Source organism: Pogoniulus pusillus, chromosome 6 (assembly GCF_015220805.1).
Source record: "Pogoniulus pusillus isolate bPogPus1 chromosome 6, bPogPus1.pri, whole genome shotgun sequence".
In the NCBI taxonomy this organism is placed as follows: domain Eukaryota; kingdom Metazoa; phylum Chordata; class Aves; order Piciformes; family Lybiidae; genus Pogoniulus; species Pogoniulus pusillus.
In genome coordinates this window covers 44,955,266-44,979,969 of record NC_087269.1, presented here as the reverse complement: position 1 = coordinate 44,979,969, position 24,704 = coordinate 44,955,266, and the positions used below count along the sequence as shown (strand labels likewise).

Genomic DNA, 24,704 nt, shown 5'->3' with positions numbered 1-24,704 from the left:
TTATAAATATATTTTGGGAAGTAATTTATTACATGCAGCAGTGCTTTGCCCTAATTCCTTTCTCTAACTCTTGTTGTAGTAGATATAATAAACATCAAAACATCATAGAAGTAGGAAATCCAATAAGCTAGAAATACTTCCAGGTTGGTTGTGTATAATGGAGGCTTCCCTTAACAAAAGGAGATCCCCAAAGTGCTGGTGAGGGTTTCTAGTAGGGATACAGACAGGATAAGGTACAGTGCAGAATGAAAACGAGAGGGAGTTACTTTCCCAGAACTTGATACTTTCCAAGCTTAAAAAGTCTTGGATCAATGAAACTAAGAGCTAGATCCTGCTAAATGTCTTGGAGGATCTTTGCATTTAACTATGGGAAGTGGGTTAGATTTGGGTAATGTCTGGGAAATATATTTTCATAATTATAGACTAAATCTGATACTGATCATTCAGAAGGAAAAGTTATTTTTTAGTCAAAAATACATTTCAGAACCCCTGGTTCAGGTTTCAGTCTTCCTCTCAGGTACTGTCCAGAACTGTCATGTGTAGTGTGAGATATAATGAAAACTCTGCTGTGTCTGGTGAAATAGAAAATTACTTCTATTAAGCCTGATGTATGAAAGCAACTCTGCTGAATCCACTGCAGAAGCTGACTCGCACACCATCTGAGGATGTTTGTCTTCTGCTTTGTGTTTATCTAATGTCGATGTTAACAATTTGCTGGGTTTCCATACAGTATTTATTTAGCAGCTTTCTGTTTGTTTCCTTCCCATAGTGGCTGTATACCCAAAACATTTTGACATTTTTCTTCTGCAAATTATTTCTGACCCTGCCAGAAATTTAGTCAAGTCTTTTTCTAGGTTTCTCCACTTATAATCTGACTTTCTGGTAATGTGTTATTTCACTTCATGTTTGTTTGTTTTGTTTTGTTCTGTTTTCCTTGCATGGGCATTTGAGAATAGAGCAATCTAACCTTCCTTGAGAGAAGTAATATTGAGTCAAAGCTACATCCATAAATGGTACTTCTGAGAGATTTCTGCCTTCACAAGAATGATGTTTAATTTTTTTGTATTGCACATTTGGCATTTTTGGCCACCTCCTTATTTCATGTTTGCTTAAAAATATGCTTCCTTCAAATCTTGTACACCTGATTTAAATTATTTCTCCAATCAGTGAAAGGGCTGAAAGTGTAAAAATTTTAAGCACTTGAAATGTAACCAATAAGTCAGATTCTTAGCAGACTTCACTTGACATATGTGGGGAGCATCTCTTAGCAGGAAGAAAAATTACATATAAAGCATCCTTCTGATTTAATAAGAAGAAAAGCAAATGATGCATTTGATTTAGGGGCACAAAGCTTGTGTGTATGTGTGTGTATGGATAAAATTGTTGTTATTTTTTTACTTTGCAGCCTAGTCTGTGTTGAGCTGCTCAGTAAGTATTGATTAGCACATAGCCTTGGGACGTAATCGTGCCAGGAGCAATTCACTCAGGTTCATTTCTTCTCCCATCCCCACAGAGAAGACCGTAGCAGTTTCCCTCTTAAAGTATAACAATTGGAGTACTCTAGCTGTTGGGTTGAGTTTCCTTGCATCAATTTAGTATGAGGGGGCTGAAATCTGACAAAAGCAGAATGTGACTGAAACATGCAAGACATAGAGAAAATGGAATTAAACGGTGTGGGAAGGTGTGGTGTTGGGGAGGCAGATTTTTGAGCAGGTACCTTTTTGTGTTGGGATCCATTCATTCACATTGTCAGATTATTACTAGGCCTATTTATGGGTGAACATAACAAGTCAGAAGAGATTCGTTCTTTCTGTAGTGCGCATTTTCTTTGTGTCTTCTCCTGTGATCTTTATTTAGTTTTTCATTGTTTATTTACACTGCCACTGTTACTTCATGAATTGTTTAAATCATTGCCTATCTAGAGGAGAATCTGGACAGAATTATTCTTGCAGCTTTAAGTCTTGCTGACAGGCTGGAGAGAAGAAGAGAGCTTTTGTCCCCTAGAGAAATGCAAGAGCTGTGGCCATTTAGAATTGGACAGACGTGGTCAGCTGTGAGGGAGATGCTGCAATGGGAGTGCTACCTTTTATGTTGTTCCTATCTGTTGGAGTGTTTTGTGTAAAATCTCTTTAGGGATATGCGGATCCATATGCAGTTGCATGCTGTTAGCATACAGGTATCTTGCTGAGAGATGGTAGAGATGCATGGGGAAGGTAGCATAGACTTTTTTTCCTTGAGAATTCAGATTTTCAACACGACAGAGAAGGGTAGAGATTTTTTGCTTCCACTCATGGAGAAAAGTGATGGAAAACAGACTGTATGTGTTTCCCTTTGCTCATTCCCCGTGGAAAACCTTGATTGCCTTTTCCTCATATATGTTAACATCTTGCATGCACCTTTTAAAATAATTTTCTACTTGATTTTCCTGCCTTTCATCAGAGGTAGGTACTGTGGAGGTAGGGAGGAGTCCACTGAATCTGGATGTCTCAAAGTCACTTTAAAATCATGTCAGGAGTAGGACAGAGAGATATGTATGCTCTGAGGTGGGGGATTATGGTTTCATGGGAGTGAAGCTGGATTTCTAATTGGTACCTTTAATCACAGGAAAGACCTTTTGGTTCTGTTCCATTCATTCTGGTATTTTGTCCTATTGTTATTACTGAAAGGTTCAGTATAACTAGAACAGATTGTTTTAAGAAAATAGATTGTCTTAAGGAGAAGAGTATTTGTGTTAAATTGAAGTTATGAGTAGTTGCATATGCCTAATAATTCTAGGTGTGATCCTTGCAGGGAAGAGTCCTTCAGCACTTGAATGCCAGTATATACCTGTATGTTCAGTATGCATGTTGGAATTTGCTTTCTGCCAACTATTTTGATAGTAAATGTGGTTCATTTGAATTTTTGCAGAAGTGGGTGTGAGCTTAGCTGAAGCATATTTAGTTAACAGAATAAGTGCTCAAGAACATTTTAGAGTGGGATCACATCCTGTTCTAGTATGTGGCTTTATCCCATTCTGACATGTCTTTGTCTTTCTTAGTAGTCTGTGATTCATCCTTCATATTCCATATTTTGATAAGGTAACAATAGAAGAAGAAAATACAGGACAGCTCAAGTTGACGTTTTAGAAGCGGGGAAGAGTAATTCCTTCAAGGAGTTGTAATCTGTAGCCTCTTCAAAAAAACAAGAAAGCTAATACTTGTTTCTTTTTTTTTTCCACCCCTTAGGAAATTCTGTTGTGCTGAGAAGAAAAACAACTTCCTGCTCTGATTTGGTGGGGTGGTTTTTTTTTTCTTTTTTTTTTTTCCCCCTCCTTTCTTCTTGGCTGAATTAGAAGCTCCAGGAATGTGCTAATTGGCGGCGGCCACTTCAGAAAGGTAAGAGGTAATTGTTATCTGCTTTTTGAGGTGTCTTGCCTGCTCAACTCCTTCTGGAAAGGAGAGTGATGTCAGAACAAGCTTGTCTACCTAGAGTTTATGCAAGTCTTTTGGTTAATGTAGATTGTTCTAAATGTGATGCAGACAGAGGCTTCATGCGCTTCTTGCTCTACAGATGGCAGTTCTTCCTCCCTCCAGACTTTTTAATTTTGGACAGAAGTGCAAAATGTGGTAGGTGAGTTTAAATGCTGTGCCTTTTTTGTAATACTTCTAAGCAATTGCATTTTGTAGTTACCTGGTGATAGCTGTCTTTCCACTTTGAATTGGGCATTCAATTTAAGTGTCAGGATGCATAAAGTACAAAAAAAAAAGTGCTGTGATTCACAGAGCATCCTGAGCTGCGCGAGTAGACTTAAGTCAGTTGCTAGACAAATTGCACTTATATTTTAGTGACAAAACTTAGTGTTTAGATTTGTATTTGCTTAGGAGCTGGCTGCAGTGCTTTGAGATGTCATTTCTCATTCCGTCTTTGTGATAGATGTTCATGCACCTTGTAGTGGAGGCAGTATCTAATGCCTAGAACTCAGCCATTCCACTTCACAGTTGATGTCTTAACTTAAACCAGCTCTGGGAAGGGCTTTATGCTGAGTTCTAGGCTCTGAAGGCTATGAGCCAATGTGATACAAATCTTTCTGCCAGATTTGCTGTGGCACTAACCTTTGTGAAGGGTTTGGGAAGACAGTGCAATGTAATAATGTCTTAAATTGCCCCAGTGAGATTTGTCAGAGTTCATCTGTCAGACCCTTCAGACTGACTAAGTACGCTAATTTGCCAAGGATAATCTGCAGACAGGTGATGTGCCTTGAGATGTTCTCTTTCTCATTCTCCATCTCATTGTTGATGGTGGGGAGGCAAGCTAAGTCTTTACTGAGCAGCCGCCACCAGCTGCCTGGCTACCTTCTGCAATAAAGCTAATGACCTAATAGGCAAGTGTTTCTTGGAAACCTTCAGCTGAAGCAGAGACAAGGAGAAACATACAGACCAGCTAAAGGGTTCTCAAGGAGTTTGCAATTTCCCCAGGGCTCCTTCTGTGTAATTACCTGTCTATCTCTTTGTCTCCTGTCTTTTAATGCAGGAGGAGTGTCAGACTCCAGGCGGCTAATCTTTGTTACTATGGAAAGGCTGGTTACACTTCTCTTCTTGCACTTCAAAAATGGCAATCGCTGGTCCCCAGCTGGTTCCCTGTATCTAACTTTAAAATAGATGATAGCTTTTCTCTTTGGTGCCAGACTAAATAATGCAGCTGCCTGTGTTGTTGCAGGCAGGCATTGCCTCTGCCACTGACGCTGTGGCGTGCTGAGAGGGCCCCGCAAAAGACCTCTGAACCTGTTTTCTCCTAGACAAATGAAGGCTCTAAAATTCCTTTGAAACACAGAATTTTGGGGCACACTGAGACATGGGAGGCTTGGCTGAGCTGCAGGTGTGGAGGAAAGCTGCTATTAAGATTCGTAACTCCAGCCGAGTTATTGTATAGTTTCTGAATGCCTTCGAACTGTCTGGGTTGGGGGGGTTGAGGGAAGCACAAGCTTTGCAAGCTGTTTTGCAGGATCGTGGGCATCAGTTATTGTTATTGTCTCCCTCCTAGCACGTGACTTAGGCAGCAGTGTGCAGTGGAGACAAGTGCCTTTGCTCAAATCATAGGGTCCAGCAAGAGACCGTGCGCAACTCACTGCCGTTTCCCTCTGGCTGGCTGCATGTGTTTGTCCCTTTCGCAAGGCACTGGAAATTTGGAGCGAATTCTTTGCCTGCTTCTTCCCTCCTCCTTCCTCTGCATGTGCTTCCTGAGTTGCAACATGTCAGATGGATTGTCCTTCCAAAACTGTGGTTTGGGAACAGCTCCAGGACAAAACACTTGTTTCTGTGCACTTCTTTCTGTCCTTGGGAGGAGGGGGATACTGTTGCTCTTTTGGACAGGGTCCCTTTCCAACTGCTGCAGTGACCTGCACACCCAGGAAATACATCTTGCTAAACTTTTTTATAGTACCTTTGTAAAACATGTTTTAACTGTCTGCAAATGTATGGTATTTGAGCAGCGGAGTCTGTATTATCAAATGCAGACATACAGACAGTGTTCCTCAGGGTGAAATGCTCTGGGAGGAGAGGCTGGACGTGATAGTGAAAATTGAGAACCAAAGCGAAAGGAAATTCCTGCCCATGTGTGGGACTAAAGCTGATTCAGGAAAGGTGGAGGGAAAAGCATATATGCTTTCCCAGACTAGAAATGTTGCAGGGCAGACAGAAAGGAGGGGAGAGGCAGGGCAGGAACAAGGCAACAAAAGATCAAGTTGGCTTTTGTTTTGTCTTGTGACTTCAATGCTGTGCTTTCCTCTACCATTTCCTCTAACTAAATTTGGGCAACGATAATGCCTTTTTTTTTGGTGTGTGTTGTTGTTATTGTTTGGCTTGTGTGTGTGTGTGTTTTGGGGCTTTTGTTTGGTGGGTGTTGTGTGTTTGTGGTGGGGTTTTTTTTTGGCTTTCGTTTGTTTGTTTTATTTTCTCTTTGCTGTGTTCCTTGAAAGAGCAACGTCTGTTCAGATTCTTTCAGAAGTTGTTTTTCTTGCCAGTGCATCTAGAATGATGAATTTAGAATGTTTTATTTCCCTCATTATTTTTGTCCTGTTTCCTTCTGTCTTATTTGTATCAACCTGAACCATCTCCAAGGGAAAGGTTATATTGCTGCTAGCTAACACTTCAGGTGCATGATACCGTGTATGTTAAGCAGCATGCCTGTAATGACTTCACTGTCAGTGGAAAGCTTACCTTGCTTGTATTTCTCTTTTCATATATAAATCAAGTTCATAGCTCCTTGTAGAGCATTTCTAGAGCATTTCAACAAGGAGTTTGCTTTTTCAGGTCTTGCAGGTTTTTTTTCCCCACATGCCTGTTGAGATAAGTTCAGGGTTTAGGATTTCTCATTGAGTGACTGTATTGTGATCCAAAGTGTCTGTCAAGGCTGTATTGCACGTTGGGAGAGAATGGAAGGTTCTGCCGGAGCCCTCATTTTGCAAAGGGGTAACCATCTCCGTTTACATCAGGTCTCTACCACTGCTTAAGGCCTGAAGGTGCTTCATTAACTTGATGTTAGTAATGAGCCCATGCTTTCTTCATTTTCATTCCATGAAGGTTACAGGTTTATTTTTTTCTTCCAGTATGGTGAAGATTTAAATCTCAAAAACTTGATTGGAGAAGAAAAATAATTCCCATCCCAGTGGTGCATTTTCCAGATAACTTTATGTTTCGAATCTGTTTACTATATAGTGTTGAAAAACAAAATTAAACTAATTAGAAATCTAAATGCTTTTGCTGTACATCCAAAAAGATGGTTTGAAACATTTTGCCAGAATTAAATGCACAGTAGGCTGGGAGTTCAGAGCTGAAATTAACTTGTTCTTAAATCCCTTCTTTCACGTACGAGATGTAAGAAGTAGAGTAAAAATCCAGCATATCTAGGCACAAGAAGTTAGGTCAAAGTAATAGTAAGAGCTATGATTTTGATTTTTTTTTTTTAACCCTTGCTGTTGTCTGGGTCAGCCCTTTTCTGAGAGTAAACTTCAGAGGTCCCTTGAAGTGTGTAAGTGATAAGGGTTGTGGGGACAGATGGTGAAAAGCCTGCAAGGGCTTGTCTCGGGGCATTTGTGATTGTATGGAGGGCTAGAAGGTACTGTCCTTCTCTGGTAGTGTAGATGTTGGCAATGTCTGTTTGTGTTAAAACCCTTCAGTTCTTCAGTGTTATTACAACTAGCTCTGGGTCACTTGGTTTTCCTCCAGTTTCAGCATTTATGGTCTGCCTGGCCTAGTTGTCCATAATGCAGTGGTGTTTTCATGGTCTTTGTGTCTGAGGTGTACAGACTTATTTATGAGCATAAAACTGAGTTTACTAATTTAGTCCTATGTGGAGACTCCTCTGCTTCCCTGCTTCACAGCCCTAGTAAACTGCAGTTGGGTCATTGGTTGACTCCTCTTTTGCATCCTCTCCCAGAGGTTGAAGGGATGCTTCTGGAGGCCAGATGTCTCTACGCCATTTCCCCTGGTGTGTAAGTCATTGCCCTGAGCATTGAAGTGTCTTATGCTCTTTGCAGGCCTGTTAGGAGGAACTCTGCCTTAAGTGATTTGTGGTAACTGATGGAAGGGCACAGTCTGCAGTAAGGAGTTTTTGACCTATTAGTGTAGGTGGCAGGTTCAGGTATTTTGCTTATATTACCTGTCTGTCAAAAAGAAAGCTAGAAGGCCCAGGTCAGATTTGAAAGTTCTCACTCAAGTTAGCAATGGAGAATGATCTGGGTTTGTTGCCTGATATCCTTACAAGTGATGACTGTCCTCTTCCATCCAGGTGCATACTCTTCTGTCCTTCAGCTGTGAATTCCTTACAGATTTCAACAATTTTCCTATTAAAAAAATAACAAAAATGAAACCTGAGCTTTTTTTCTAAAATAAGTATTTTGAAGTAGAAACTAAAAATGATGAGTTGATGTTTCAGAACTATGTTTCTTTGCTTTGTCTCTTCTGCTGTGTCTGGTACATGCATGGATTAAAGTCTGGAATATGTGGTGCTGCCTTGGTTGTTGGGAGGACTGAGTGCAGTTTAGCTTAGGTGGCAATGGCAGGGATCCTGTCTTATGCCTTTTGGCCTTGCCCCATGGGAAGACTCCTGTTCAGTTATGCCAGGCTTTACAGCAGGCAGCTGCAGGACAGAATTTAATTGATCTCACATGAAGCACTGTGTTATAAAGAAATTTAGTTTAGAAAATAACGTGCAAATTTCAGTGGGCTAGGTCAATTTATACTGGGAAGTGCTTTGTAACATACAGTTTTGATCTGGTGCTTGTGGTCTTGCAAGCCAGATGAAGACTCTAAGTGGCTCATGGTCACTTAGTGCCCTGTTGTGTGATGTAAACCAGATCTTCTCTTGGTGCCTTCTTACATGCAGCTTTGCCTGACTGAACTATGCAATTCAGTCTTGTGCTTGTAGTGTAAGTCTTGTGCTTCTTTCCTGAAAGAGACATCTTAAATTGCTTGTAACATAATTACAGTTTCCAGTCGCTTGGTAATAATCTACCTATGGTTTTTCACAACTGAACAGAAATTTAGACCTAAATGTTAGGACAACCCAAAATCTTTTATTTCCCATTCTCCTCACTTTTTTCTCTTCCATTTCTCCCTCAAACAAAGAGTTTGTTAGATTTCTAGGCCTGATGATCTTTCTGTCCTCTCTGTGGGTCTTATTACAAATGAAAGGATGCTTAACTTTTCAGGGAACATGAAGAAAAAGGTTAAGTGGGGTTTTGATTTTTGTGTGGGTTTTTTTTTGTGGGTGTATTTGTCTTTTTTTTCTTGTGTGCATGTTTTTGTTTGTTTGGTGTTTTTCAGTGTTGTTGTTATTTTTGTTGGTGCTTTTTTTCTTGTTTCCCAGACACCTTTGTGTAGTTGTGACATTGATAAAGTCTACTGATTAGAGATTAAAATTTGGTATGTGCAGTAAAACACTGTTTGCCAGCAAAATGAGCAGCTAGGATATATTTCAGTCTTCAGATGCTTGGCTAAAGAATGGCAACATACGTTTTTTGCTGCTAGAAATTGAGATTTTGGCAGTAATGTGCAACTGTGAAATCTGTAGGCATATACTGTAGCAGAAGCTGTCTTTATTCATATACAGCACATGGTATTTGGCTTGAGAGAAAGTTCTCTAAGAAAGTCAGGGTTTTGATGGAGCTCATTACTGTTTGTGCTTCATATTTTAAACCACTTCATTCTGGAAAGACAAATGAATTGTATGTATTAATGGTACTGTTTTCCCCATCCCCTGCCTGTTCCAAGCAACCCACTGCATTCTCTGGCTTCCTCTTCTTTCCATGCTGTTTCTTTCCAGGCTTGGGTATTGTAATTATAGCAAGTAGTATGTGATATCCACCTGTATGTTCCAACAGATAAATTGAGACTTGGAAGGGTTTTGGACTGTGGAACCTTTCCTTTCTCGCCTCTCTCTAGAAAAGTGTTTATGATATGCACAAAGAGTACTGGAAGTGTCAATCCATATGGCCTAATAACACAACTGTTGGTGTGGAGATGGTGGAGCACAAAAAAGAAAAGGATGGAATTATGCTAGTGGCGGTTCACGGATGTCACATTAATAGAATCCTCAAATCAAGTGCTCATTCATTTTAAGCGGAGGTTAATTAATCAGAGTAGGTAAAATGATAAGCTGCTTTTAATGAAGTGAAGCAGCTTTATTAGCAGTAAGCAAAATGGAAAGTATTTGGTCTCCAACACATGTGGTTTTCTTGGGGACCATGGTTTGCCAGTAGCCTTTTCCTTGCTGCACTCTGCAGGTGGTGCGCTCTGTGTGTGGCCAATTCATAATGCAGGAGAACAAATCAGAAACTCCTACAGCATTTTAAAAACAGAAAAAAATGTGCTTTACAGATCTTTCTCCGTGCCAGAGACTAGCATTTGCCAATTTGTGTTGTTTTTATTTTTACTTCAGATTGTATTATTTTTGTTTGGAGATAGGTGGCTTTATGCTTACACAGCGAGCAAGCAAACAAAAATCCTTATGTGGATTTACAAGTGTGTGACACTGTTTGAAAGGCAGCAGTGCAGTACTGCCTGGTAACTGCTGACCTAGACTGAAACCAATCAGTAGTTATCTACCAATTTGAAACTTGGCAACAGAACTGCACCAGGGGCGTGCTACTTGTGTAAATGTTTAGGTGGGAAGCCAAAGCCAGCATGTCCCTGACTATTAAACTGGAATAGACTTGGTTACCCTTTTTCAAATGCTATGGTTCTCTTGAAAAACTGTGTAATACCTGAGATGTGCATGGCAATGCAGGGTTGTAATAGGAAATACCTAAAAAGTCCTAGAGTCAGTGAATGACAAAGAGTATGCACATGTTCAAAGAAGGAAGCTTTGTGGAATAATAAAATCACATACTCTGGGCTACCTTAAATTAACGTGAACGTCCACGCTGAGTCTTGAAATGAATTTCACTTAACAATTGTGTATAAAATCCCCTCGAAAGTAAACTCACATTGTTACTAGGGCCATAAAAGTGACCTCCTTACAAACTAGCTACGTGGTAAGATGAGTGTAGTTTTGTGAACTGCAGAAACTAAGCTGGTAGACGAACGTGGTTTGAGAATAGGATGCTGGCAAGTATATCGTCTTCCCCCCACCAGCCTTTCCTTGAAAGACTCTTCCCACCGCCATTCAAATGTAAATCGCTTTGTAACAAAGGGGAGGCTGGCAGCCCCACCGGTTCAAGAGTATAAGCGATCTCTCATGCTTCAGTTGAAAGGTTGAATCCCTGAAACAGAATGCTGCCGTAGAGGGAAACTCTTAAAGGGCTGTCGAGGGGGAATAAAGCTGTGGAGATCTTTGAAAGCACACCGGCAGTTTTTGTCTTTACCATAAAATGACCTAGAGACAAGTTCCACAAAGGGATCTCTGATGTTCAGGTGAGGTTCCAACAGCTCTAGGAGCGGGATTTTACTTGCTGTACGCCCGAACAACACTCAGGCTTCTCTACTTGCCAGCACTGTATATGGTGCCAATATTTTGTCTGCGTACCTCTTAGTTTTCCTGTTTTGGATTTATCTTTTTAACAACGTTGTGTTCCAAGTCTCGAAGCTTCAGAAGTGTGACTTCCAGGTATGCAAAGCAGAGAATGGTATCTTGGACCTTGTTTTTATACTGAAAGGATGAGAATAATCTAGCACCTTCTAAAACCCTTGTAAATATTTGACTGGCTGCAACAACACAGCTGAACTGGTCGAGTTAATGCTTAATGGAAGCACAGTCCTGAAGTGCATGGTTTAGGACTTTAGGTGATGGGCTGAGGGTCACGGGGTGAGCAGTAATTTCCCATGAAGACATCTGTACTCCATTCTCCCCATCCTCCAGGACAGCCACCCATCAAGATCTGCAGGCAGGAGGAGGTATGAGGTATCTCTGCAGGCAGAGATGGATGGATGTGTTTGGGTGCTGTGAAATAGGTGTGGGCTGTTCCATGTGATGCTCTGATACTTTTGCTGGTCTAGCAACAGTGTGGTGACCTCTGATTTTTGAAGTGAGGATGAGCATCTGAGGCTCTAATCTGAGGCTTTCTACAACTATATCTGGATTTGGAAGAAGGTTTTTATGCATATATAAAAATGACAGCAGTAGGCAGTTGTTAGTAACTGGTCACTGGAGTGGAGCGGTCTGGAGAACAGTGATAAGTCTGGACACAAGCCTGTTAGAAATGCAAGAAATTGTAGTTTCTGATAGCTGTCATATCTCAATGATTTAAAAGTTATCTCTTCTTGTATTGCTACAGTGTTCCAGATGAAACTCTTTCTAGTGTTGGAGCTTTCACACAAAAATTACATGGGAAAATATTTGCAGCCTTATGAATGTTGCATGAAAAGCTTCTTCTATACTTAGGTGAACTAATGAGTGCAAGACATGTTTTACTTTCCTCATGTAAAGATTGTTCACTCAAAACATCATACCACCCCAGTCCTTCCAAGTGGCAAGAACCTTTAAATGTCAGCGCAGATGGGAGAAGATCATCACACAGAACCTCAGTATCATAACAGAGCCAAAGCACCATTTAAAAACAAGTTGGTTTTTTTTTCTTTTAAACTAGCTACTGATTAAGTGCAGTGACCACATCATGTAGTATTTGTACCTAGTACTGCTGTTGGTTAAGGATTCCTGTGGTTCCGTGATTCAGAGAGAAACGTAGCATAAACCAGTAAGAGCATAAAGAAGTAGCACTGCCCCACCTATTGCTGCATGAGATGGAAAGGAGATGAAGTTTGATTATTGAAAAAAAAAATCTTTTTACATGACATGAAAATATGTGGCCTTTTGATAGCTGAGGATTTTTAAACTGTTGTTTAGAAAATACCTGTTTGTTAACTACTGTCAGTAATTTAGTGGGAACTGTACTTAAATCTAGGCAGCTACAGGGGCTTTTAAAGCACCCACAACCTGTTTCCAGAGGAGCTGCTCATCAGTATTGGCATCCGTAATACAGTAAGGAAGAACAAAGCATGCAGGTGTCTCCAGAGCAAGTGCAGTGGATTATTAATGTATCTGAATGGCATAATTGAGAGTGATGGCATCTGGTCATGTGACACTGTGCTGGTTTTGGGTTTTTTTTGGTGACTGCTCAAATGTTTTTTTGGCTCTTGGGTTTCTTTCAGTGTCTCTCTCTACGCCTGGCACAGAAGACTATGCATATGTGGTTAGGAATCAAATTTAAGTTGATGCAGTCTTCCAAAAGTCCTCAAGTTCTTGGTTAAAAATAAACGAGGGGAATTACATATGGAGCTTTCAGAAGCCTGTTTTAATTATTATTTCACTTCCCCCCTTCATGTAAGGAATCTGAAAAAAAAAATGTTCTTTGGGAGATCATTGGTCTCTGTACACGTAGTGCACCGTAATTAACTTTAGCTCCTTTATGTCAGTTGCTTGGTAGAAAATATCCTTTGTTTATGACATTATTTTGAGTTAGTATGATCTGCGTAATAACAGATTTTCAAGAGCTTTCCTGCCTTTGCATATGGTTAGTATTTCAGATGCAAACTCCAGACTGAATATGTGCCACTGGAATAGTAGCGATAATGCGCAGATGAAGGTGGTGGTTAATCTTGGTTTTTAAACTGTTTCTCACATGCAATGTGTATAGGGTTTTATTGATTTTATTTATTTTGTTTAACTGTCTGAGAAGTGACTTTGTATGCCCACTCAGAGAGTTTGGTGGCCTACATTTTCTTTTCAGTAGAGCAAAAAACTCTGAAGTTTTTGTGGCTGATACGTTCTGATTCCTGAAGGTAAGTTTTGAGAATAAAATCGTACTGCAAATAGTACTGTCTTTTACCTCATCTGACAAAAATGTTTGGGGAAAGAACAGTGCTCAGGAAAGCACTTCAGGTCTTAATAAAGAAGTTTGCCTTCATACAAAGGGACTCTTTCATGAAAGGTTTGATGCATTTGACACCCATGCTTCTAATCCAATCAAGATGTAGTAATGGATGACACTAGAGATTATTAAGTTTAAGGAAAGGATGTTTTCTCCTAATGCTGCATGACTGTGATCAGAGCATCTCAAGACATAAGATGTGCTAGTTGAGTAGACACCTTAGGAAGTACTGATCATAGCTCCATCTAACAGGTGTTAGTTTAGGTCCTTTTATAGCTAGACACAGTGCTGGAAGGCAATATAATTCTTTACAGCCTATTATCAGATGGGCAACTGAGATCTAGGCAGTGTTCCTTCTGAAGAACCATGGCTTATGAGGAGTTCAGCCTAGATTCAAGCAAAGCATTTGCTTCTTGGAGGTGTTCATGGTAAAATGAGAAAGTCTGTTGGGTCACTACATCTGTCAACCCTGTATTTCTAGCAGAACACATGGATGCACAGAAAAGCCAAGTTATTTCCTTGCAGTCCCCCAACAAGTGAATGACATATGTGGTAACAGAGATTTCCTTATGTCCATTCCCCTCTTAAAATTGTCAAAGAGCACTTTGCTTGTCTTTGTTGTAAGCATGAATCAAGGCATGCACAATGAGGTGCTTTTCCAGCAAAGCTGAGGGGGGAAAGAGGAAAGGAAGAGGGGACTAGAGCAATGAAGGGGGGAGGGGAAAGTCATTCAGGGACAACTGTATCTGCTGGGGCCACAATTTAATAACCGCCCAGAGTGGAAGGAGCAGCCTGTGCTGCAGATGGATTGTTATCTGCTGAGTCCCTGATCAGGGACAGTGCTGCAAAAGGTTTAATGCAAATCTGAGACCTCTGCCATTGTGTTAGACAGATTAGGGCTCATTTGCATTCTTTCTCCTATAATAATTACCTAGCAAGGAGTGCCTGTTACCATTAGCTTCATTCTGTTTGCCTCTGATAACGCCATCAGCAATCTCTTCTCCACAGATTATGGACACTGTGATCAACGGCAGTGGGCCAAAAGAAAAAATACATAAACCAGAGAAATCTGTTGGAGAAAGTAGTAGAAAAATGTGAATGCTGAAAATTTAACATGCAGATAATTCTAGTAATAACCTTAAATACAGCTGGAGAAATAATGCCAGCTGAAGCGTAAAAGTCAGTAGTAATCTATAATGTTGATGAGATGTAGGGCTTCAAATATCAGTTTAGAAAAGCTAGCACAGGTTTTTAGCTGAGCTTTACCTATGGTGCTTTAGTAGTTTGGTTCTGTTTTCAGAATTAGCTCAAATTGTTCTAAAATTAGCACAGCTAGAGATTAGTGCTACCAAGACAAAAAGTTAACAGTCTAAAAAATACATGATACATCAGAAGTTCCACTAAAACTCCTTCAGCAACCTTAGTGCAGCTTTGGGTCCTGGAACTCAAACAGATCAGTTTCCCTGATTTACAAGTAAAGGCAGAATATTTGTGTGGTGTTGGTTGCTTTGGTTTTTTTTGTTAGCCTTTTTTTTTTACCTGTAGAGTTGTTTGTTTGTTTTAAGATGAGAGGAGTTAAATAGGAAAATAGTCTTTGATATTTAGTTGTATTCCTGAGAGTGTTAAAATCAGGTATTTTGTCTGCATGCTAATTGCATATGAAAAGAACACAAAGTCTTTCTGACCAGAAGTTGCTATTCTTGCCATTCGCTCTCCTTCTCTTGGTTTCTGCTCTCTGCATCCTGACAGAGAAGCTGCTGGGGTCACTCCGTAGGAGATGGAGAACCCTGAGATTCCCCCACCCGGCTCTGTTTCCTTGTAACAGTTCAGCTATGGCAGCCAGGCTCCTACCTTGAAGCTACAACCTTTAGTCCTTCCTTTGGCAGTTGACTGCAGCTGCTTGGGATAGACCTGATGACCAATTTCAGGGCTTTGTGTGTGACTCTGTGAAAGGTCCTTTTTGGATACTGCTAGTACAGGGTCAACAAGGGGCTCTAATTAGAAGGAGAAAACAGGTCTAATACTCCACATGCACATAACATCAGAGAGGGAGCAACATGTGCTTGAGCAACCTCCATTTTGGTGCAAATTCCCCCTGCCAGTATTTTTAAAGTGACGTAGTTCCATCTTTCAAGGTAGAAGTAGGAAGGTAAATCGCAGCAATGCTGGCTTTAATCTGCAAGCAGCCATCATACATATATTCAAATAAATGCAAGCTTATTTCTCATCTGCAGTAGGCTATCAAAATGATGCCATGTAGTTCAGTGGTTTTGGTTTTTAAAGTGATATTTTGAGGGCATGCTACCGTATTTGTCTTCAGTGTGGAAGCAGCTGCAGGTCATGGCTCTGTGGAGCTGTTGGGCAGGTAATGATCTACTAGGAAAATCTTTGGTTGCTGTGGCTGGCACCACTTCTGGCTGTTAAGCATTTGGGTGCATACTGTGTTGCCTGTCAAATGTGGCACAACTCCAAGGAGTTTAGAGGTGCTCCCCTACCTTTTTCTGAGTCATGATAGGAATAGTTTGTTTCTCAATGAGAAAACAAGGAATGATTACTTCTCTGTGGAATCCTAAACACTCGAAATTCAAAGCTGGAAAAGTCCTTATATTGTACAGTTATTCTGCCAATCTTTCCTGGCAGTGGGCTCCATATACTAAGTGTGTATTGAATAATGAAAGGAAATATTCAAGGATGAGCAAGACTGACATTTTGCATGTACTCAGACCCTTCCCAGCTGATGTTGGATTGGCAATGGAGGTGCAGGTCTGCAAGCGAGTAATCAGTACGGCCTTTGTGGAAGGAGTTTTGCCTGCTTGTTTGTGTTTGCTGTGGGTTTATTTTGTTGTTTGTGTAGGGTGTGTGGTGGGTGGGTTGGTTTGTTTGTTTTCTTATTTGGGGAATTTCTTTAGTTGTGGTAGCAGGAAAAGAAATTTGGCAACACTTAAAACTGGCAAGAGAAGTATACCAGGGATATGTGCTGCCTGCAGTGTTATGATGAGATATTTAGTGCTAAGTTGAAGTTACATGGCTCTAAATGATTGGAGAGAATGCCAGGGAACTGGAGATGTTGACACAGTTCTTAAGTCTGATCTGTTTTCCTTGGTTTTGTTTCCCCCATAATGATAAACATCATAAATGTGACAGGTACACAAACATAAAGGAAAATGAAATTTAAAATAAAAGCTTTGAGGCCACGTATTTCTTAAGGAAAAGAGATGCTTGTATTTCTAAATACAAACTGAAGGATATCAGTTTAAATCTTTTGTTCATCTTCAGACCTTTTTCTAGGAGGAGGAAATACAATTTGGCACATGGCTAGTTGTTTAGAAATCATTGACAGGTTATGCCATCATTATGTAGGAATGAAGCTGCAGTTGATGTAGTTGGCAAGGTCTAATGTATATGTGTGTGGAGGACAGGAAAGTTTTGAAGTGCTATCATGGCATAAAATCATAGAATGGTTTGAGTTGGAAGGCACCTCCAAAGTTCATCTAGCCCAAACACCCTGCAGTGAGAAGGGACAATTTCTACTGATCAGGTTCTTCAGAGCCTTAATGAGATTGACCTTGAACGTCTCCAGAGATGGGACCTCAGCTACCTCTCTGGGCAACCTCTTCTAGTGTTCTACAACCCTTGTGGTAAAGAACTTGTTCCTAGCATCCAGTCTAAATCTACTCTTCTCTAATTTCAAATCATGGCCCCTTGTCATGTTACTACAGGCCTTTGTAAACAGGTCCTCTCCAGCCTTCTGTAGGCCTATTCCGGGTACTGGAAGGTGGCTATTAGGTCTCCCCAGAGCCTTCTCTTCTCCAGGCTGAACAGCACCAGCTCCCTTAGCCTATCCTTGTAGGAAAGGTGTTCCAGGTCCCTGATCATCTTCGTGGCCCTCCTCTGGACCTCTTCCATCAGGTGTGTTGAACACTACAGACCAGTACTGCAGGAGAGATTTTACCAGAATAAAGTGGCACAATCACCTCTCTTGATCTCCTGGCCATGCTTCTTTTGATGCAGCTTAGGATGCCTTTGGCCTTCAGGGCTGCAAGTGCACATTGTTGGAAAACAGTGGTTGCATACATCTAAATTTAAGCTACACCAGAGCAATGTATTTTACTCTGTGAATAATTGTAGATGATAAAGTCTGACCACTGAAGAGATACTGCAGTACGATATGTGAAACTTAAAAAACCCCATAAAGATAGCATAGCTTCTTACAAGGCTTGTGTTATTCCTGCAATTTGTTTTTCTCCATGTAGCCCTCCTTTAATAATTAGTGTAATCACTGTGTATGTTTTCAGTCTTGTACTTTGATTCTCTAATGCTGCATTCTAAGTAATTTGTATTCTAAGCAGTATTTAACTTTTCTTTCTTTCTATCTTAACATATCATGTAGAAGAGCATGTTACTGACACCCAGGCCTCCATAATCTGGGAAAAGTGGATCAGAAATTATTTTTTTAAACATAGACATTGGAGGCCTTTGTTAATGATCCTCATAAAGGCAGGGAAATGTCACCACATTCAGTTCAAAGTGAAGAGATGGTGAAAGCTTCTGCACTGTGGGACCTCAGCAGAGCCCAGGCTGCTGTTGCCCATTCTCCCTAGTTGGAGGCAGTGGCCAGTCACACCCAGGAGCGGGGAGGCATTCCTTTGCTCGGGCTGCTGGTGCTGAGCTGTACAAGCTGTTCTGAGCTGTTTTGCAGTACTGCTGCATTTGAATGTAAACCTGAGCTTCCCTTTATCATTTTGGTGAAACGTGTGTCCTCTGCCCCTTCACAGAAGTTGAAATGTCTGTTTGGAGGAAGGTGACCACTGTTGGGCAGATAAACTCACTCCAGGAAATGGACATCTCAGCTTGGAAAAACGTACTGTAGCTGTGATGAGCATGTTTCCCAAAGACTAATTAAAACAACCCCACCTAAACACAAAACAAAGTAGGAGGGCTTTTTTGTGCCATGCACTGTTTTAGCAAACAAAAGACACAGATTTTTACTCTCACACATAAATGAATCAAGAGAAAACAGTTGTTTCTTCCTCCCTATCTTTAGGCTGTCTGTAACTGATTGGGGAGGCAATCCTTCCTGCTCTAACAGAGTCCAGATGTGAAGCACTTTATAGAAAATGCAAGAGGAGTTACCTTTCTGAATCTTTAATAGCAAGGATGCATAGATCTCAGCTGTACTGTCCTTCCTCGCTTGTCTCCTTCCTCTCTCTTCAGCTAGTTTAATATCAGGAGAGTACTAGCTGGAAAACTGCCTTTGTTCAGTTTCACTTAAAAAGATTTCATAAGCTTTACACAATATGGCATGGTGATATTTTTTGTAAATATTGAAGCAAAATATGCACAGAGAGCATAGATATCCACGAAAGCATACTTAAACATATGCTTATAAAGAAATGTGGATACCTAAACTTACATAAGCATAATCATACACCCACACAACTTACGAGACTAGGCTTACTTTCAGCTGCGCTATTACCAAAGTAACACTTTATGTCATACAAATTATGTCAGTTAAAAAAATCCATGAAGGAGAAGTCCAAAATAGTTTTAAACTCTTCTGTATTTGCAGTATGTTGCCATGTCTACAACTACCTGAAGGGAGATTGTAGCCAGGTGGGGGTTGGTCTCTTCTCCCAGACAACCAGCAACAGAACAAGGGGACACAGTCTCAAGTTGTGCTAGGGGAAGTCTAGGCTGAATTTTAGGAGGAAGTTGTTGGCAGAGAGTGATAGGCATTGGAATGGGCTGCCCAGGGAGGTGGTGGAGGCACTGTCCCTGGAGGTGTTCAAGAAAAGCCTGGATGAGGCTCTTAGTGCCATGGTCTGGTTGACTGGCTAGGGCTGGGTGCTAGGTTGGCCTGGCTGATCTTGGAGGTCTCTTCCAATCTGGTTGATTCTATGATACTCTATGATATGATCTGTTGGTATCCACAGCAATACCTCTTGGGCAGTTGCATGTGTGAAAATATCTGGGTACCTAAAGCAAGCAGCACAGTGTGGTGGGCACAAGGGTCAGCCCAAGGTAATCAGCTTTCCTGAGTGTAAAACCCCACAAATGTCCATGTTCTGGGTGGAGCACCATGCAGATATACCTGAAGACTGCAAACATTAATCTCTTCATGTGGTTTTTTAAACTGGGATTTATTTCTTAATTTGTTTACAGCTCTGTTAGGCAAAACCAGAGTGTTGCCACACGTGGGTGTACATGTTCTTGGCTCAGCCTCCTTGTGTAAGTCAGATGCAAAGGAGCTGGGACTTGTGGGGTGTTTGTTGTGTTTGAGTGATACAGGCCAACCTTCGTCTGCTTTGGGTTAATAGTGATAGTAAATTTTTTGGAAGTCTGCTGTGTTCTCCTCCTGCTCAATCCTAACTGAGGGGTGTGTGTCCAGTCATCATGACTGGAGTGGTCTTTGGTCAAAGATCATGCTCTTATTAGGTGAGTTACAACTCTGGCTGAATAAAGCGTGCGGTCTTGCCTTGTTCCAGCAGTGCGAAGTTAGCCGGGTATTTGAGTAGAAAGGAGCTCACCATTATAAAAGCAGGCAGACTGACGAGAATGAGGAAGCTGAGTACAAGCTTGCGAGCACAGCTTGTGTACATATTTGTTGAAAGCTAATTGGCAACACAGTTGCCTTTCAGAGTTGTTCTTTCACCTATCAGCAGAGCACAACTCTGGTACTTAATGTACTGTAGATTACGTAAACGCTACCCTGAAATATTTGTACAGGCAATTAACTCTTGTTTTTACACTACTTTGAGTTACAAATGGAGTCCTGCTGCAGAGCTTGGAATAGTTATGTTACACGTTCCATAATTAGATGAAATAATACTTTTGTCAAAATGGCTAGCACTAAGATCAGAAAAACAAAGGATTGCTTATCCTGTGAGGAGCTGACAGTCTTTTAAAATTGAGTTTCTAAGAAATCCAGATACTGTGTTCCTACCACACTGTTGAGGAAAGCAGGTACTTGCAAGTTTTGTCTGTAACAAGTGTATCTGTTCTTGGTTATTTGAAGACTGCAAATAATCTTACCAGTAAAAGTGGTCTGTATTTTTGTGGCAAAATATGTTTTCCAGGGAAGTATTTATAAGGCATGTATACAGGATGGCATCACTGTTGCCAGAATGACATCCCCATCTAATGTGGTGTTAATGACTCCAAGGGTGCTTCTATAGATGCAAATTTATTTTTCTCCTCCTTGCTTTTTTCACACTTACCTTACAAACATTTTGTTCCTGATGAAATTAAGTCACAGTTCTACAGTTCAGACTGAATAATAAATCTATTAAAATGTAACCAGTTGGTAACAAGTCTTAAAGAGAGTCCTGCATCCTCTAGGATTTATCCATAAGGACTTGAGCTAATACAATCGTGAGTTTGAATAAAATGTGAATAGATTTTATTTCAATTCATAATGTGATTAGCTGCCCTGATAATAAAACAATATTTATAATATCAGTAGCTGTAGTATTCAGGTGCTCATCAAACTGCCTTGTGCCTTTGCTTAACAGAAGCTTAGATAATATATTCCTTAACAGAGTAACGAGGGACTAGTTAAATGAGTTCAGCAGGATTTCACATGTAATCAAACAGGCTAAAAGAGGTAGAAAATAAAACTAATTAAATTAAAATCCTTCATACCTTGTGTGTATTGAAATCACAGCTAGATTAGATTGTAGTAAATTAAAAAGTAGTTTCTTCAGAAATAGGGAAGTGTAGCATATAGTAGAGTAGTGCAAAAATTTGTGCTAATATTGAAATGAACAATGAATGTGTATTGAGGACTTCTTTTGTAGATGGGAAAACTAGATTTGACCAGCATTGCCATTTTGAAGGCAGGTGATCATTTGGAGGTTTTGTGTTTGTCCTCTAAATGGTCCAAATTAATTGCTTTTGTAGTCAGATACTTGTTGCCTTTTTCTTGCATTTCTTTTCCCTTCACCTAATACCCTCTCCCAGACAGAGAATCCTTTAATTATAAAAGCAGGAAATTTTGAGCAGTTTACCTGACTCTGGTCTTCTCTCAGTATTTCATAGAGTGTTTTAGTAGCTTTTACATCCTTAATTCTCTAGCAAATTGTCCTTGACACAGTTTGGCCTGTTTCTCTATCCTTTCCTTTACCTAAGAGTTTTTTCAGCTTCACCCAGCTCTTACACACATGCAGACTAGTTATCCAGAGGGAAATGATTTTTGCAGTTCCTGATGTCTTGTACAACCACTCTTCCCATGTGACAGAGGCTGCCAATAGTATATGTGGGTGAAACCAGAAGACTGTTGCAATTATTGATGATTTTCAGTAGTGTCTGCAAGTTTTTCTTGGATTCCTTCAAAGTCCCCTGTGGCTATAGGAAATTAAAGATGCTTGAAGCACTACTTTTTTGCCAGATAAAATGGAAAAGGAGCAGACCTAATGCTTCCATCCAACTGCTGTCTTCTTTCAGGGACTATATTTGTTCATTGAAGTAATGCTAGGAAAAGTCAGAAATAAATCACCTTAAGAATCAATTTTGATTTCACGTTTCTCCACTTTAGACATTTTAAACGAGTACTTAGTGGAAAAATGAATAGGCAAAAGTATTTCTGTGTAGTTGCCAGGACAGTGTAGGTAGAAAGGTTTTAATTACATCAGCTGGTTTCATTGGAAAATTAAACTTGTATGGATGTGAACATTTCTTCAGATTTATATTAAATGTTTTGATGGCTTAACTACGTGTTGTTCATTTCAGGTTGACAGCCTAACCTACCCCAGTTAGATTTCTTAATCCACAGTCAGGAGTCATTGGTTCTTAATGAGTGTTGCAATGTGTAAGAAAAGCCAGACGGCTTGTTATCTGATCTTTGTGACTAACTAGGAAGGAGGTGTAACTTTGAAAGGAATTGAAGCCTAGTGTAAAAGCCTATTTTTTAATAAAGAAATGTGATTGCGTAATAGTAGAGAATACAGCATTTTGTTAACATGCATTTTCATTTGTTGTATTATTTATTCATGGCTGCTTATGAAAATGTTGGCTCTTCTCATAGCTTCATTTCTTCCTTTCTGCAGTATGCTTGTCCCTTCAAGGAGAGTTGGTACTGCCTGCCTACACTAATGTCAGGCTTTTCCCCATGCCTCTTTACTAGTCTGTGTTAGGGGCTTGGCAAACTGCTGTTATTTGAACTTGTAGACAAATTATATAAATTGATGTGAATTAAATGGAACTTTGATTGTTTATTATGACCTTGAATCGGATTTGTAGTTTATCCATTTGAGGTTTTCTTCAGCAGATTTTATTGACTTTTGGGTTGGAGCATCTTCTTGTAGGTTTTTGTAATGATGTAGTAGAAACAGGTACAATTTGGTGCAGTATTAGCTCATGCAACAAGGCAAATAAAGTAGCATTTGTTTATCTTGCTTCTCACTGCCTGGCTTCCTCTGTTGCTGGTGTCACTAATTCTCCTTCTCTCGTTTCCTTGTCGCTGTTTGAGCAAGCAGTGAAGCCTATGTGGAATACTGTCTGGATAAAAAAAGATTTTGTGCTTGACCCACTCATCTCCTGATAAAGCGATTGCAAGAGTCTTAAACAGTATCTGTGGCAAGATCTGCATATTTCATGCCCGTTTTCTGTGCTATCGCTGTGCTAGGGGACTTGTTTGTAATAATTAGCAGACTTTGTCAGAGACTCTCTGATAATTACTTCTCTTACTCTTTACAGGGTATAACTTCATTAAGCCATTGGAATTAACCTGAATGAATGCTTTTGGAGCTGTAGGTGCATGGTTGTTTGGTTGGTTTTCTTACTAATAAATTTACAATACATACTTACAAGTGAAGAGTTAAAGGTGGTAACTTTTGGAAAAGTTTTTCCTCTTGTTTTTCCTATGGAGACAAAATCTGTAAAGCTTGTCAACTTAAGGTATGGTGGTTTTTAAAACCAGGCACCCAGTGACAGAGCAAGAGGACTTAGTCTCAAACTGAGCCAGGGCAGGTTTAAGCTGTACATTAGGAAGAAATTCTTCACGGAAAGAGTGATTGGCGTTGGAATGGGCTGCTGGGGGAGGTGGTGGAGTCACCATCCCTGGAGGTGTTGAAGAGGAGATTGGATGAGGCACTTAGTGCCATGGTTTAGTTAATTAGAATGGTTAGGTGATAGGTTGGACTCGATGATCCTAGAGGTCTTTTCCAACCTGGTTAATTCTGTGTTTCAGTAAACTGCAGGGCTCTGTCCCCCCTCCTGTTTTCTCCACCCCCACATCCAGAGAAAGAAGTAACCTAGTATCTGAAGAATGCAAGTTATGCAGATGTTTAAAAGGCCAAATAAAACAAATAGATGGGCCACAGCTGCTAGAGCAGCACAAAGCAAAGTACATTGGCTGCTGTGATGGGAGTGCTGTGTTTCAACATGCCACTAGCTTTTGCCTGTTAGAGGAAAATAGCGTGGTGAATTAGTTGAACGAGTTTTTATGTTTGATTGTAGATTGCAATCATTTTCATAATTGTTGAGTTTTCAAAACCACCCCAGCCTTTCTCTTAAGGATGAATCAAGAGGATAAGAAGCAGTGGTGTTCTTTTGTAGTGAGAAAAGGGGAGTTCTACAGAAGTACAAATGATGTGTTTTTTTCCTAAACTTTCAGTGAGGAGTGACAGAGTTTTAAGGAGGTGTCAGGGGAAAAAATAAAATCGCACAACTAGGAGAAGTTAGTAGGTTGAAGATACTCTGAAATGAAAATGGGAGACCAGACACCCTGCAGTACAACTAAAATCAACCTTTCATCAGAAGTTTTGAGACTCAGGGAGCTGAAGCAGTCTTGCTGCCCAGTGTTCTCTTCGAAACTGAATGACATGTGGAGATAAAAAAGGTTAAAAAACAATACCAGACTCCATGGAACCAAAACACTTCTAAGACTAAGTCATTGACATGCAGATGAGTGAAGTTGCTCAGCAGCTAGTTTTAGGGCATTCCTGAGCAACAGAATGGAGTGCCATAGAGAGATGCCCAAGCAAATACTACCCTCCTCTGGTACATTCACATAGCACAACCTTTTGTAGAAACGTTAGTATTGTCCCGGGAAGAACATGGGCATGTCACGACAGTGTAGCCATATACCTGGAGTCTACAGGAGGAGAACTTACTTGGCTTCTGACAGTATTTGGCGTTGCTACTTCAGTCGTAGCATGGGTAAACAGCATTTCCCTAATGAACTCTGATGTATGTCTGAGGAACCTGGGCCGTGTGTTCTTTGTTTGAAGCGTAGTATATCGAACAAGAAACAAGATGTTTGTCATGAAGCCTTTGTCCTGAACCTCTTGAATTTAGTCAGGCTGAAATTTTTGCTTTGCCTGTGGAATTGTGTAGGGTTTGCTGTCTACTCCTCTCCTGGTCA

The 24,704-nt window shown here is 40.4% G+C and overlaps 1 protein-coding gene across 14 annotated transcripts in view; it reads left to right on the top strand.

Moving 5' to 3' along the window:
- ZMIZ1 (zinc finger MIZ-type containing 1) overlaps positions 1 to 24,704 on the top strand; it is a 359,852-nt gene that overhangs the window by 49,567 nt on the left and 285,581 nt on the right. For 10 of the 14 annotated variants that reach the window (XM_064145441.1, XM_064145438.1, XM_064145439.1 and 7 more), the window contains one exon: positions 3,225 to 3,374. The exons of 1 other annotated variant lie outside the window; for it this stretch is intronic. The gene's annotated coding sequence lies outside the window, so the exon portion shown is untranslated. Of the gene's footprint in view, positions 1 to 3,224; positions 3,375 to 3,518; positions 3,610 to 24,704 lie in introns of all 14 variants that reach the window. 3 more of the 14 variants (XM_064145443.1, XM_064145442.1, XM_064145444.1) reach the window with 3 other exon arrangements.